A 13,943-nucleotide genomic window follows, 5' to 3' on the forward strand; every position below is an offset into this window, starting at 1 on the left:
TCGTACTTTTTGTTTCATATCTTTTTCCTTCTTATTTCAGCAGCCGATTTGTGGCCTATGAGGAGATTGGACAAAGTTGGTTTGTGTTCACTTGAAGGGGGGGGGTGGGTGGCCTGATGCCTTTCATAATTTTGTGAATTTGTATGGATGGTTGTCAATTACTAGGGTGAGGTAAAAAGGGTGAGTTTAAAGGAAATTTGAGAGACAACTGTTTTTACATAGAAGTTGATAAGTGCCTGGAATGCGCTGCCAGAGAAGGCTGTAGAAGCAGAGAAATAGCAACGTTTAAGAGGCATCTTTCGCAGGGAATAGAGGGATACAGACCACGTAAAGGCAAAAGGTCTTCAGTTTAGAAAGACGTCATGTGTTGGCACAGGCTTGATGGACTGAAGGGTCTGTTTCCACACTGTACTGTTTCTTGTTCTCAGCTCTGGACAGAATGTTTCCCATGAACTGTAAGCAAGTTGATAAACTGTGCCTGGGTTTCCAAAACTATTCTGTGCCTTTGCTCTAACATGTCCAGTACATGTCAGAGGGGTGTGATCTGATCACATCTGGGGCAGTACATCACTCGGTGTTGGCTAGAAACCCAGCAGGCAGCCCTGCAGCCCTCGAGGCGAATCCATGGTGTTGCCTTTCCTCGACTGTCACTGTGTTGTCTTCCTTGTTTCCCACCAGCCTGCATGAGTCTCAGCTTCCTCCAGGTCAACACCAGGAAGGCAAAAGTCAATATCTTCAGTCTCAGCACAAATCCCACCTGCTCATCAACCATCCTCTTGCCATTTTCTCAGCCTGAACAGGACACTCAGTATTTCATTTGGCCCTCGGATTTAAAACCCAATCCTATCCACAACCGAGGCCACACTTCCGTTCCGCAGTATTGTCCCCCCCCTTTACCCCCCCACCCCCACCACAGTCCATCTGCTTCTGAAACCCAGAAACATGAAGACCACATTGTGCAAAGCTCTGGATAGACATATTGAGTTTTATGAAGCATTCTCATGATCAACACTGACAATCCCATCATTTCTAATTAAAAATCCTTGTCTTGGGCAGGATTTTCCAGACTCACCGGTAACTGGCACCATCATGCGCGGGGCAGAAAAATTTAGAGAGGGGGCAAAACTTCAGCAAGATCAGAAAATCTTACCCCCGGTCTCTGAGTCTCACAATGGTTCTGTTCCCTGTATCTCTTTCCTCTGTGTATTGCCTGCTTGCCTGATGTATTGCCTCCATCATACTTGTCAAAATTGTTTCCCAAATAATCCTCACCCAGGGACAACATGTCCGCTCTTCAAAATGATGAAATGTGATCTTTTCATAGGATCATAGAATCCCTGTAGTGCAGAACGAGACCATTTGGCCCATTGAGCCTGCACTGATAACAGTCCCACCCAGGCCCGATCCCTGTAACCCTATGTATTTACCCCACTAATCCCCCGACACTGAGGGCAATTTAGCATGGTCAATCACGCTAACTTGCACATCTTTAGATTGTTGGCAGAAACTGAAGCACCAGGAGGAAACCCACGCAGACACTGGGAGAACGTGCAAACTCCACATACACAGCCACCCGAGGCTGGAATTGAACCCAGGACCCTGGCACTGTGAGGCAGCAATGCTAACCATTGGGCCCCCATGTATCCACCTGAGAGAGCAGACAATGTCATAGTCCAGAAGGTCCAGCAGTGAATGATAAAATTGGAGCCAATCTTTAAACTACAAGACTAAGAATGTCTTGCTGCAGTTATGATGTAGAGATGTCGGTGTTGGACTGGGATAAACACAGTAAGAAGTCTCACAACATCAGGTTAAAGTCATAGAAACCATACAGTGCAGAAAGAGGCCTTTTGGCCCATCAAGTCTGCATTGACCACAATCCCACCCAGGCCCTACCCCCATAGCCCCACGCATTTACCCACTAACCCCTCTAACCTTCACATCTCAGGACACTAAGGGGCAATTTTAGCATGGCCAATCAACCCAACCAGCACATCTTTGGACTGTGGGAGACAACATGTTTATTTGGTAGCACAAGTCACTCGCTTTCAGAGTGCAGCTCCTTCATCAGCTGAGTGGGATTTCAGTTCACAAACGGGGCACATAAAGACACAAACTCAATTTACAAAATAATGGTTGGAATGCAAGTCTTTACAGGTAATCAAGTTTTAAAGATACAGACAATGTGATGGAGAGAGGATTAAGCACAGGTTAAAGAGATGTGTATTGTCTCCAGCCAGGACAGTTAGTGAGACTTTGCAAGCCCAGGCAAGTTGTAGTAGGGGTTACAGATAGTGTGACATGAACCCAAGATCCTGGTTGAGGTCGTCCTCACGCATGGGGAGCTTGGCTATCAGTCTCTGCTCAGCGACTCTGCACTGTGGTGTGTTGTGAAGACCGCCTTGGAGTCGCTGAGCAGAGACTGATACCAGGTACACTGTACGCACACTTGCAACTCGGCCAACGTTGTCTACCTGATAATGCTGCAGGAAAGGATGCCTCGAGGCATGGTACATTGGGGAGACCATGCAGATGCTACAATAATGGATGAATGAACACACTTGACAATCACCAGGCAAGAGTGTTCTTTTCTTGTTGGGGAACGCTTCAGCGGTCACGGGCATTCGGCCTCTGATCTTCAGGTAAGCGTTCTCCAAAGCAGTCTTCACAACACACAACAACGCAGAGTCGCTGAGCAGAGATTGATAGCCAAGTTCCACACACGAGGATGGCCTCAACTGGGATCTTGGGTTCATGTCACACTATCTGTAACCCCCACAACTTGCCTGGGCTTGCAAAATCTCACTAACTGTCCTGGCTGGAGACAATACACATCTCTTTAACCTGTGCTTAACCCTCTCTCCACTTACATTGTCGGTACCTTTAAGACTTGATTACCTGTAAAGACTCGCATTCCAACCATTATTTTGTAAATTGAGTTTGTGTTTTTATATGTCCTGTTTGTGAATAGAACTCCCACTCACCTGATGAAGGAGCAGCGCTCCGAAAGCTAGTGGCTTGTGCTACCAAATAAACCTGTTGGACTTTAACCTGGTGTTGAGAGACTTCTTACTGTGTTTGCTACAGTTATGATGTGGGTGTGCCGGCGTTAGACTGGCGTAAACACAGTAAAAAGTCTGACAACACCAGGTTTTAGTCCAACCGATTTATTTGATAATACTCACAAGCTTTCGGGGTTAGTCCCTTCGTCAGGTGAATGGAGAGTTCTGGCCTCAGACAGAGCATATAAAGCACAGACAGTTTAGAGATTACTGATTAGAATGCGAATCCTTACACCTAACCTGCTGTTCAAGACCTGAAGTGGCTGACAATGTGAGTGGAAGGAGCACTGATCACAGGTTAAAGAGATGTGTATTGTCTCCAGACAGTACAGTAAGTGAGGTTTTGCAAAGTGACGGTTTGCAAAACCGTCTGAGGCCAGAACTCTCCATTCACCTGACGAAGGGACTAACCCCGAAAGCTTGTGAGTCTATTATCAAATAAATCGGTTGGACTAAAACCTGGTGTTGTCAGACTTTTTACTGTGTTTGCTGCAGTTACACAGTGCCTCGATGAGACCACACCTTGAATATTGTGTGCTATTTTGGTCTCCTTATCTGAGGATGGATGTTATTGTGATAGAGGGAGTGTAGTGAATGTTTACCAGACTGATTCCTGGGATGGCAGGACTGGCATCTGAGGAATGATTGAGTTAGAGTCATAGTCATAGAGGTTTTCAGCGTGGAAACAGGCCCTTTGGCTGACCTTGCCTATGCCACCCAGTTTTAACCACTAAGCCATTCCCAATTGCATTTGGCCCCATATCCCTCTATACCCATCTTACTCATTTAAATGCCTAAATGCTTTTTAAAAGACAAAATTGTACCTACCTCTACTACTACCTCTGGTAGCTTGTTCCAGACACCACCCTCTGGGTGAAAAATTGCCCCTCTGGACCCTTTGTATCTCTCCCCTTTCATCTTAAACTTACGCCCTCTAGTTTTAGGCTTCCCTACCTTTGGGAAAAGATGGTGACCATCTACCTTATTTATGCATTATTTTATACACATCTATAAGATCACCTCTAAGCCTCCTACGCTCCAGGGAAAAAAGTCCCAGCCTATCCTTATAACTCAAATCATCAAGTCCTGGTAGCCTGTGGTCTCATCAAGCCTCTGTGACCGCAGCAAGACATCCTTACCCCTGCCCTTTAAAGATTGGCTCCAATTTTATCGTTCACTGCTGGACTTTCTGTAGGGAAGGTGACAGCCGAGAGGTATTATCACTAACCTACTAATCCAGAAACTCAGCTAATGTTCCGGGGACCCGGGTTCAAATTCTGCCACGGCAAATGGTAGAATTTGAATTCAATAAATATCTGGAATTAAAATTCTGACAACCTTGAAACCATTGTTAATTGTTGGAAATACCCAGCTGGTTCAACAATGTCCTTCAGGGAAGAAAATCTATTGTCCGTACCCGGTCTGGCCTACATGTGACTCCAGAGCCACAGCAATGTGGTTGACTGTCAACCGCCCTCTGGACAAGGGCAACCAGGGATGGGCAATAAATGCTGGCCCAGCCAGTGACACCAATGTCCCATAAAATAATTTTTTAAAAATTTTAAAAAGCATCCTAGTAAATTTTTTCTGCACTCTTTCTAGTTTAATAATATCCTTTCTATTATACAGCGACCAGAACGCTACACAGTATTCCAAGTGTGGCCTTCCCAGTGTCTAGTACAACTAGAACAAGACATCCCAACTTCTGTATTTAATGTTCTGACCAGTAAACCAAGCATGCCAAATGCCTTCTTCACCATCTTGTCCACCTGTGACTCCACTTTAAGGAGCTATGAACATGTACCCCTAGATCTTTTTGTTCTGTAACTCTCCTCAATGTCCTACCATTAACTGAGTAAGTCCTGCCCTGGTTCAATTGACCAAAATGCATCAGTTCACATTTGTCTAAATTAAACTCCATCAGCCCACAGGCCCAATTGATCAAGATCCCATTGCAATCCATGATAACAAAGCACCTACATATATTTAAACACATTTTTAAAAATTATTTTATGAAGTGTGGACACCTCTGGTTAGGCCAGTATTATTTGCCCTTGTAAAGTAAAGTTTATTTATTAGTCACAAGTAGGCTTACATTAACACTGCAATGAAGTTACCATGAAAACCCTATAGTTGCCACACTCCCGCACTTGTTTGGGTACACTGAGGGAGAATTTAGCATGATCAATGCATCTGACTAGCAAGTCTTTGGACTGTGGGAGGAAACCAGAGCACTTGGAGGAAATCCACGCAGACACAGAGAAAATGTGCAGTCTCCACACAGACAGTGTCAAAGCTGGGAATCAAACTTGGATTCTTGGCACTGTGAGGCAGCAGTGCTAACCACTGTGCCATCCCAGGTAAGCCATTCGGCCCATCAAGTCTGCTTCAACATAACAAAAAAACGATAGATTTGACTGTGCCCTTAAATCCACTTTTCTGTCTCGCATGCCACCTCCCATCCCTGCCCCCATAACTCTCGACTCAATCAAAATCTGTCTACCTCGGCCTTGAACATAAGAAATGACCCCCCCCCCCCCTCCATACTCCCTGGGGAAGAGAATTCCAAAAACCAATGACCCTCAGAAGAAATTCCTCCTAATCCCCACCTTAAATTATCTTTAAACTGTTGCCGTGATGGGAAATATCTCTCAACACATACTCTGTCAAGCCCCTTCAGAATCTTGGAACTCTTTTAGGGAGAATTTTCCCCACCCCACTGCCGGAAAATCCCACATAAGGTCAACGGACGTTGGTATGGTCCACGTCCTGCCGGATACGATTCCCCGGGGTCAGGACAGGATAATTCCACCCTTAAGGTTTCTGATGCTCTTGTAAACCAAAATCTTGAAGTTACCAAGCCACTGATTTCTAACCGGAGCAGCACTTTAAGATGAAACTGGAAAGCGGAACAATGGAGCACGTGCAAAAGGAGAAGTTAGAATTGCTATCAGCAGTGACAAAGCAGCTGCGAAAGGATTGATTCATAGCTTTGTGTCAAAGGAGTAACGTATTCAACAATTCTTGTCCAAATTCATCACTTCTTCCCAACCCATCAAGACAGAGGCCAGAGATTTCATTCTGAAGAGACACAACCTTTAGGTTTATGTTATGGGCACTGCTCCAGGTTTAGCAATGCAGAGAGAATTGGCAAAGATTCACACCTTTTGTTTGGCTTCTGAGGCAGAACAAATTAAAATTTCTGCAATTAAATAAAATCTGTTGCATTAATTTTCCATCGCTGTCTGTTTTTTACTGTTTTGTTTCTTGCGCAGTTTATAATGCAAGTCACATGTTTTGATAATAGAGTCAAAGAGGTTTACAGCAAGGAAAGAGGCCTGTTGGCCCAACTTGTCCATGCCGCCCTTTTACTTTTAAACCTCTAGTCCCAATTACCTGCATTTGGGCCATATCCCTCTATATTCATCATACCCATGTAACTATCTAAATTTTTTAAAAGACAAAATTGTACCTGCCTCTACTACCACCTCTGGCAGCTTGTTCCAGACATTCACCACCCTCTGTGAAAAAATTGCCCCCTGGACACTTTTGTATCTCTCCCCTCTCACCTTAAACCTAGTGTTAGACTCCCCTACTTTTGGGAAAAGATATTGACCATCTAGCTGATCTATGTCCCTCATTATTTTATAGACCTCTATAAGGTCACCCCTCAGCCTTCTGCACGCGAGAGAAAAAAGTCTCTCAAACCATCAAGTCCTGGTAGCATCCTGATGAATCTCTTCTGCACTCTTTCTAGTTTAATAATATCTTTTCTATAATAGGGTGACCAGAACTGTACACAGAATTCCAAGTGTGGCCTTACTAATGTCTTGTACAACTTCAACAAGATGTCCCAACTCCAGTATTCAATGTTCTGACCAATGAAACCAAGCATGCTGAATGCCTTCTTCTGTTAATAACGTTTCTTCTTCTGCTACCCAAAGGCCAACAGAACATGACAAAGCTTGTGTTGACTCAGAAAGCCAATTCCAATAACAAGTTCCTGTTCAATAATTACTCTCTCCTGTGAATGACATTGTAATATTATGATATATTTCTGCAGTCTATAACTGCACGACACATTGGTACACAAGTGCACCCTCAGAGAGGGACAAGACTCAAGGCTGAGCTCCCAAGTTCCAACCCCATGTGTTTCACAAACACAGCTGGAACATGGGAAGAGAGCAATGGGACAGAAAATGAGGTAAATAAAAGGTGAACGTATATATATGGATCAGTAATATAGATATATGGATGTGGCACAGCGGCAGCGTGGTTAGCAGTGCTACCTTACAGCACCTCGGGTGACTGTCTGTGTGGAGTTTGTACGTTCTCCTTGTGTCTGCATGAATTTCCTCCAGGTGCTCTGGTTTCTCCCACACTTCAAAGATGTGTATATTAGGTGGATTGGCCAAGCTAAACTGCCCCTTAGTGTCTAAACATGTGCAGGTTCGGTGGATTGGCCATAGTAAATGTGCAGAGTTATGGGGATAGGATGGACAGGGGAGTAGTCTGGGCGGGATGCTCTTCTGGAGAGTTCTATGGATCGAATGACCTCTTGCTGCACTAAAGGGATTCTATGATTCTATTCTGACTTGGATAAATACTTAGAGAAAATGTGTGCAGGGTTACAGAGAAATAGGAAATAGGAAAAGGCATCACTGATTGGCTCATCCTTAGGGCAGACATATAGACATGGACCAAATGTTCTCCTGCTCTGTATTACGAGAAGAAGGATGAAATCATAGGCTGGGGGGTTAGAGTTAGGGTAAGATGCTCTTTTAGCGAGTCAGTGCAGACTTGATGGCCCAAATAGCCTCCTTCTGTATTGTAGGCATGTATTGTTATATTCTATGCTTTTCATAAGCTTTAAGTAAACAAGTAGTAAAGACCCTGAATAATAATGATTGCATTTATACAAATCTTTATGCCAGCCTTTAGTATAATAAAACATCAGAATGGAAACCTAGTTCATAACTTTCAAATTCTGAGAACCATTAACACTGGCACTAATAACACTGAAGTTCCATTTTAAGTCAGGTGTGACTAGCTTGCGCTAGTTTTACAGCTATTGTGAAGATGCTTCAACAAGCATTGATGTGGAGATGCCAGCACTGGACTGAGCTAAGCACAGTAAGAAGTCTCACAACACCAGATTAAAGTCCAACAGGTTTATTTGGCAGCACAAGCTTTCGGAGTGTTGCTCCTTCATCAGGTGACTCACTGGACTTTAACCTGGTGTTATGAGACTTCTTACTCAACAAGCATTAACAAGGGTTTGAGGAGAGGTCATCCAAAAGTTGGTCAAATTCATAAGTTTTAAGGAACATTTCGAAGGAGCAGAGACAGGTAAAGAGGCTGAGAGGTTCAAGGAGGAATTCCAGAACATAGCACGGCTTAGACTGCCGAAAGTACGGCCACTGACAGTGGAGCAACCGATTTGGGGGTGGGGGGGTACATCAAAGATGTCAGAATTAGAGGAATCCTCAAAGGCTAGACATAGGGAGGGAGCGAGGCCACAGAAGGATTGGAACACAAGAGTGAGAATTATAGATGCAAAACATTGCTGGAACCAACACAAATGTACAGTGAACACAGGGGTGATGGGTGAACAAGATTCAGGTGTGGGTAAGAAATATACTTTTGTATGTGTTTATATGTTTAACATGCACATGTTTAAAAAGAATTGGCTGTTCAGGAAATGTTAAGTCACACACACTACAACACACTGAAGCTGTGAAAGTTTAATCATCTCAGGGACTTCTCTTAAAGTGGCTGCTGCTGCGGGGGAGGTGAGACACCACAGAAACTTCAGGAAGCTTCACACCATTCTGAATGATTTTATCTTTTGAAGTTTAAAGCCTATTTAAAACGAAATCAGAGCCATCAATTTCCCCAGGGACTAATTTCCAAATGAGTTGATGGAAAAAACATCAGTTATCAGTAGTATGAAAAAAGGGTTTGCTGCCTGGCATCTCTGATTGCTTTAATGCAGATATGTACCATCTCCTGTAGAACCAAGCCACACTGACCACAGAGGACCTGGTATGTTGCACCTGGCCCCAGCGTCTATGGAAACAGAGATATTGCAGGATGCCCAGGACATGTAAAACAGTACCCCTCGGAGAGTTAGAAGAGAAGACAAAATTGGAATGGGAAGGAAAATTTAACAATAATAATTCCTATGTCTTTATTTTAACCCTTGTTTTCAAGGAGATAGGAAGAAACGTTTCCCTTTAGTAACGATCAATAAACTAGGGGGCATAGAGTTAAGGCCAGGGTTTAGAGGGGATTTGAGGAAAATCTGGGTGAATCACTTTCTGAAAGGGTGACAGGCAGGAACCCTCACAACATTTAAGGGGCATTGAGATGAAGGGAAGCAATGACGTAGTGGGCTAGTCTTAGGGTTAGTAATCCAGACAGCCAGGGTAACACTCTGGGAACCTGGGTTCAAATTCCATCAATAAAAATCTGGAATTAAAAGTCTAATATTGACCATGAAACCATTGTCAGTTGTTGGAAAAACCCATTGGTCCTTTAGAGAAGGAAATCTGCTTTCTCACCTAGTCTGGCCTACATATGACTCCCAATCCACAGCAATGTGGTTGACTCTTGGATGCCCTCTGAAATGGCTGAACAACTCATTCAGCTCAAGGGCAGTTAGGCATGGGCAATAAATGCTGGCCCAGCCAGCGATCCCCATGTTCCCTGAATGAATAAAAAAACTCGAACTAAAAATAAAACTATAGCATATAAGCTACAGACTAAGTGTTGGAAAAATCAGATTAGAACAGAAAGGCTTGAAGGCCAGCTGCAGAAAGAAGAGCCTCTTTCTGTTCTGTAAAACTCTTTGACACGATGAACGTTCCTTGGATGGATGTTTCATTGAAGGTGCTACATAAATACAAATTGTTGTTGCTCAGTGTTTGTCATTTTCTTCCTGCTCGTGTTTCTCTTCATACATATTGAATGTTTTCTGCCGTGTTTAACCCATCAATCACGATGCATAAATCAACCAACTCCATTTACCAGAAAATAATTCAGCTTTTCAATTCTCTCTCCAAGCAACGACAAGTGAGACAACACCAATTTGTATAAAAGATCTCCTGCCAATTTTTTGATTTCTCAACATCTGGTGCAAGCATAAAGTCAGGAAAACCTAATGAGCAACACTTGCCAGAATATTTCATTTGAACACTACACAAACCTGGTCAACAAACCCTTCTCCTACAATTCAAATAACTTCAAATTCTTTAGTCAAGGTTTAAGTTATAGCCAAACTGCCTTCTGCCACCTCCACATTAAAACGGGTGCCTGTTAGCTGTCAGCCATGTCTCGGTGTGGGTCCCACATCTGAGTTTGTAGATTCAAGTCGTACTCCAGGAATACAATGTAGGCTGACAATCCGGTGCAGCACTTCGGGGGTGTCATAAACAGGTCCTTCGGCCCAACTGATCCATGCCGACCAAGTTTCCTAAACTGAACTAGTCCCATTTGCCTGCATTTGGCCCATATCCCTCGGGACCTGGGTGTGCAAGTCCACAGATCCTTAAAGGTGGCAGCACAGGTGGAGGGGGTGGTGAAGAAGGCATACGGCATGCTTGCCTTTATTGGACGAGACAGAGTATAAAAGTTGGCATGTAATGTTGCAGCTATATGGAACGTTGGTTAGGCCACATTTGGAGTACTGCGTCCAGTTCTAGGACATAGAACATAGAACATTCCAGCGCAGTACAGGCCCTTCGGCCCTCAATGTTGCACCGACCAGTGGAACCAATCTGATGACCCTCTAACCTAAACTATTCCAATGTTATCCATATGCCTATCCACTGATCACATCCTTCTGGTCACCACACTACCAGAAGGATGTGGAGGCTTTGGAGAGAGTACAGATAAGGTTTACCAGGATGTTGCCTGTTATGGAGGGTCTTAGCTATGAGAAGAGATTGGGTAAACTGAGGTTGTTCTCCCTGGAAAGACGGAGGATGAGGGGCAACCTAATAGAGGTGTATAAAATTATGAAGGGCATAGATAGGGTGAACAGTGGGAAGCTTTTTCCCAGGTCAGAGGCGACGAACACAAGGACTCACAAGTTCAAGGTGAGGGGGGCAAGGTTCAACACAGATATTGCCTTTGGATAACAAAAAATTATTAATCACAGTTTTAAAATTAATAATGAATCTAGCATTAATTCTTCTTTGAGGACGAAAGTTCCAAATTTTACCAAGCGTTGCATGTAGAAAGGTTTCCTTATTTTAGACCTGGTTCTCATTTTCCCCTCCCAGCCCTACATTCTCCAACCAGTGGTAGAGCTTTCCACTATCTATTCCCCTTGACATTTTTGATTCCAGTTCTCCAAGTCAAAAGGCCAGCGTTCCATTGGCTTTTTATACCAATTCCTGTACCAATTCTTGATAATTTAATGAGTCATGTACCTGCAAACATACTTCCCTCAAAAAAGCATAAGATGTAGGAGCAGAAGTAGGCCATTTGACCCATTGGATCTGCTCCACCATTCAGTAAGATCATGACTGATCTGATAATCCTCAACACTACTTTCCCACTTTATCCCCACAACCCTTCATTCCCTTACTGATTAATAATCCGTCTGTCTCAGCCTTGAACGTATTCAATGATCCAGCCTCTATAGCCCTCTACAGTAAAGAATTCCACAGATTCATTCCTCTCAGAGAAGAAATTCTTCCTCATCCCTGTCTTAAATGGACAACTCCTATGAAATTATGGTCCTGGACTCTCCCACAAGGGGAAACACTCCCTCAGCATCTTCGGACTTCTCTTGTTTCTAGTCTTTCACCGTCTAGAAAGTTTCCTGGTCTATCCTCCTTAGATCCAAAGTGGATGATCTCATTCACACTGAAATCCATTTGCCACAGGCTTTATTTTGCCCATTCACTTGATCTATCGATGTGTTTGTGATTTTAAGCTTCTATTCACACTGCTGAATCTGTCACATACCTTTGCAGCATCAGTAAATTTGGATGTGTTCCTTGTTATCCCATCCGATAGTTTATTAGTGACCTATGTGTATTGCTTATAATTTGCAGCTCCCACACAGGTCCTTGTGGGATTCTCGTCACATTCTGCCCGTTATCCCCACTGTCTGTCTCCTGTCGTTTAGCCAATTTCCTCACCAGGTCAGCCATTTGCCTTCAATTCCATGGGCTTCAACTTTAACTCATGAAGAACATTGTTAACTGCCATTGGGAAGGCCATAAAAATAACATCCTTTGACATTCCACTGTCCACTATGCCAGTCACCTCTGCAAAAATTCAATCAGGTTTGCTGAACCCGATCTACCCTTTCCCAATCCATGCTGGCTGTCACTGGTCAGTTGACATTTTTCAAGGTGTTCACTGACCCCATCCAAAAGGCCACAATTTTACCACGGGGTGGAAAAGGGAATCAAGTTGTTTGTTTTCCGGCAACCCATTTCCTACAGGAAATGGAAGTTCAAAATTATTGTGGGGTGTTTTCCTGCAAGAGAAAGTTTGAGCCAAAGCTTGCCACTGCACCACGAGGAAGTGAGTGGTCACAGGGGAGTCAGGAGCCTGGCACTCATAGGGGAGAGGAAGGGAGTCTTCTTCCTAAAAACTGGCAAGAGGACAACAGTTCGGTCACCCCTCTGTTCCAAATTGTTTCCCTCTATCTCCAATTCCTCCTTTCTCTGATGAGCCCTTTCGAGAGCCCCATCATCCTCAAGGTTCACCCCTCTCTAGAGAATCATACTGCACAGAGCACAGCAAACCCCCACAATGCCTGAAATCTTGAGGGAGGGTATTGTAGAGTCTACTTACGAGACCCAGTACTCTCTAAGCCTGCAATGTCTCATCAGTTGTGAATCTGAAGTGTTGCCCAGCCTCAGTGAAGAGGGTATCTGGGTCATGTGAGATGCCATCCACATCGACAAGGGTACAGACACCTGCCCAGAGTCACAGTCCTCTTCCACGTTGCTTCACAGTCATACCTAGGTTTTTTAAGGTCTGCCTCTTGACCTTGTGCTGAGGGCAGTGGCTTCTTCCCCTTTGTGACACTCATCCCTCTCTCCCCCCTCAGGCCTCCTGATGCCTGGCACTCTGCCCTCACTGTGCAGGCTGGAATTCCTCATTTCCACTGGCTCAGTTTCTGAGAGACCAGCACCCCATTTCCAGCTTCAGACTTCCTGGTGGCAACCAATCAGCTTCACCGACTGCTGCAATGCCCATGGGATGTCAGGAAGATGACAACCCCCCCTGACCTGATAAAGTCCTTAATTCTGTCTCCTCTCCCAAATATGATAGATTTTTTACATCAAAGGATTACATCCTTAATGTATGATCATAAGTTAGAAGTTTAAGTTTTGAAATGTTCCCTGTCTCCATGACTCACCCCACCTGCCTTTACCTTGCCTGCGGTAGACCGTTTCAGAAAGTCAGCAACCTCCAGGACAAAGGTTTCTACAGTTGGGCCTTAACCAAGCTCTTGCTGAGATAGGCGGCACGTCGCTGCCTCAAACCTCAAAGTCCCACGAGGCTTACCTCAAGAGCTGGGCCCACGAACTGGACTCGCCGATCCTTTCCATCGACTATTCGTTGGCCCCTGAGGCTCCCTTCCCAAGGGCTCTCGAGGAGTGCTTCTTTGCCTATTGCTGGGCAGTGAAGAACTGCCACCTCTTGGGTATGCATGCCTGTCGCTCGGAGATGTGGAAGCCTTGGAGAAAGGCTGCAGGGTGGAGTCAGTCAGGGCAGCATGGTGGCGCAGTAGTTAGCACTGCTCCTTCACAGCACCAGTGACCCAATTTCAACTCCAGCCTCGCGTACAGGCTGTGTGGAATCTGCACGTTCTCCCAGTGCCTGTATGGGTTTCTTCCAGGGGCTCCGATT

The 13,943-nt window shown here is 44.5% G+C and overlaps 1 protein-coding gene across 1 annotated transcript in view; it reads right to left on the reverse strand.

Annotated features, from left to right (window-relative positions):
- Window positions 1-13,943, reverse strand: part of LOC145337152 (synaptosomal-associated protein 25-like) — a 298,706-nt gene that overhangs the window by 263,652 nt on the left and 21,111 nt on the right. The gene's annotated exons all lie outside the window — the stretch shown is intronic.

This window comes from Carcharhinus amblyrhynchos, unplaced genomic scaffold, assembly GCF_965287045.1.
Source record: "Carcharhinus amblyrhynchos unplaced genomic scaffold, sCarAmb.v2.hapA scaffold_44, whole genome shotgun sequence".
In the NCBI taxonomy this organism is placed as follows: Eukaryota; Metazoa; Chordata; class Chondrichthyes; order Carcharhiniformes; family Carcharhinidae; genus Carcharhinus; species Carcharhinus amblyrhynchos.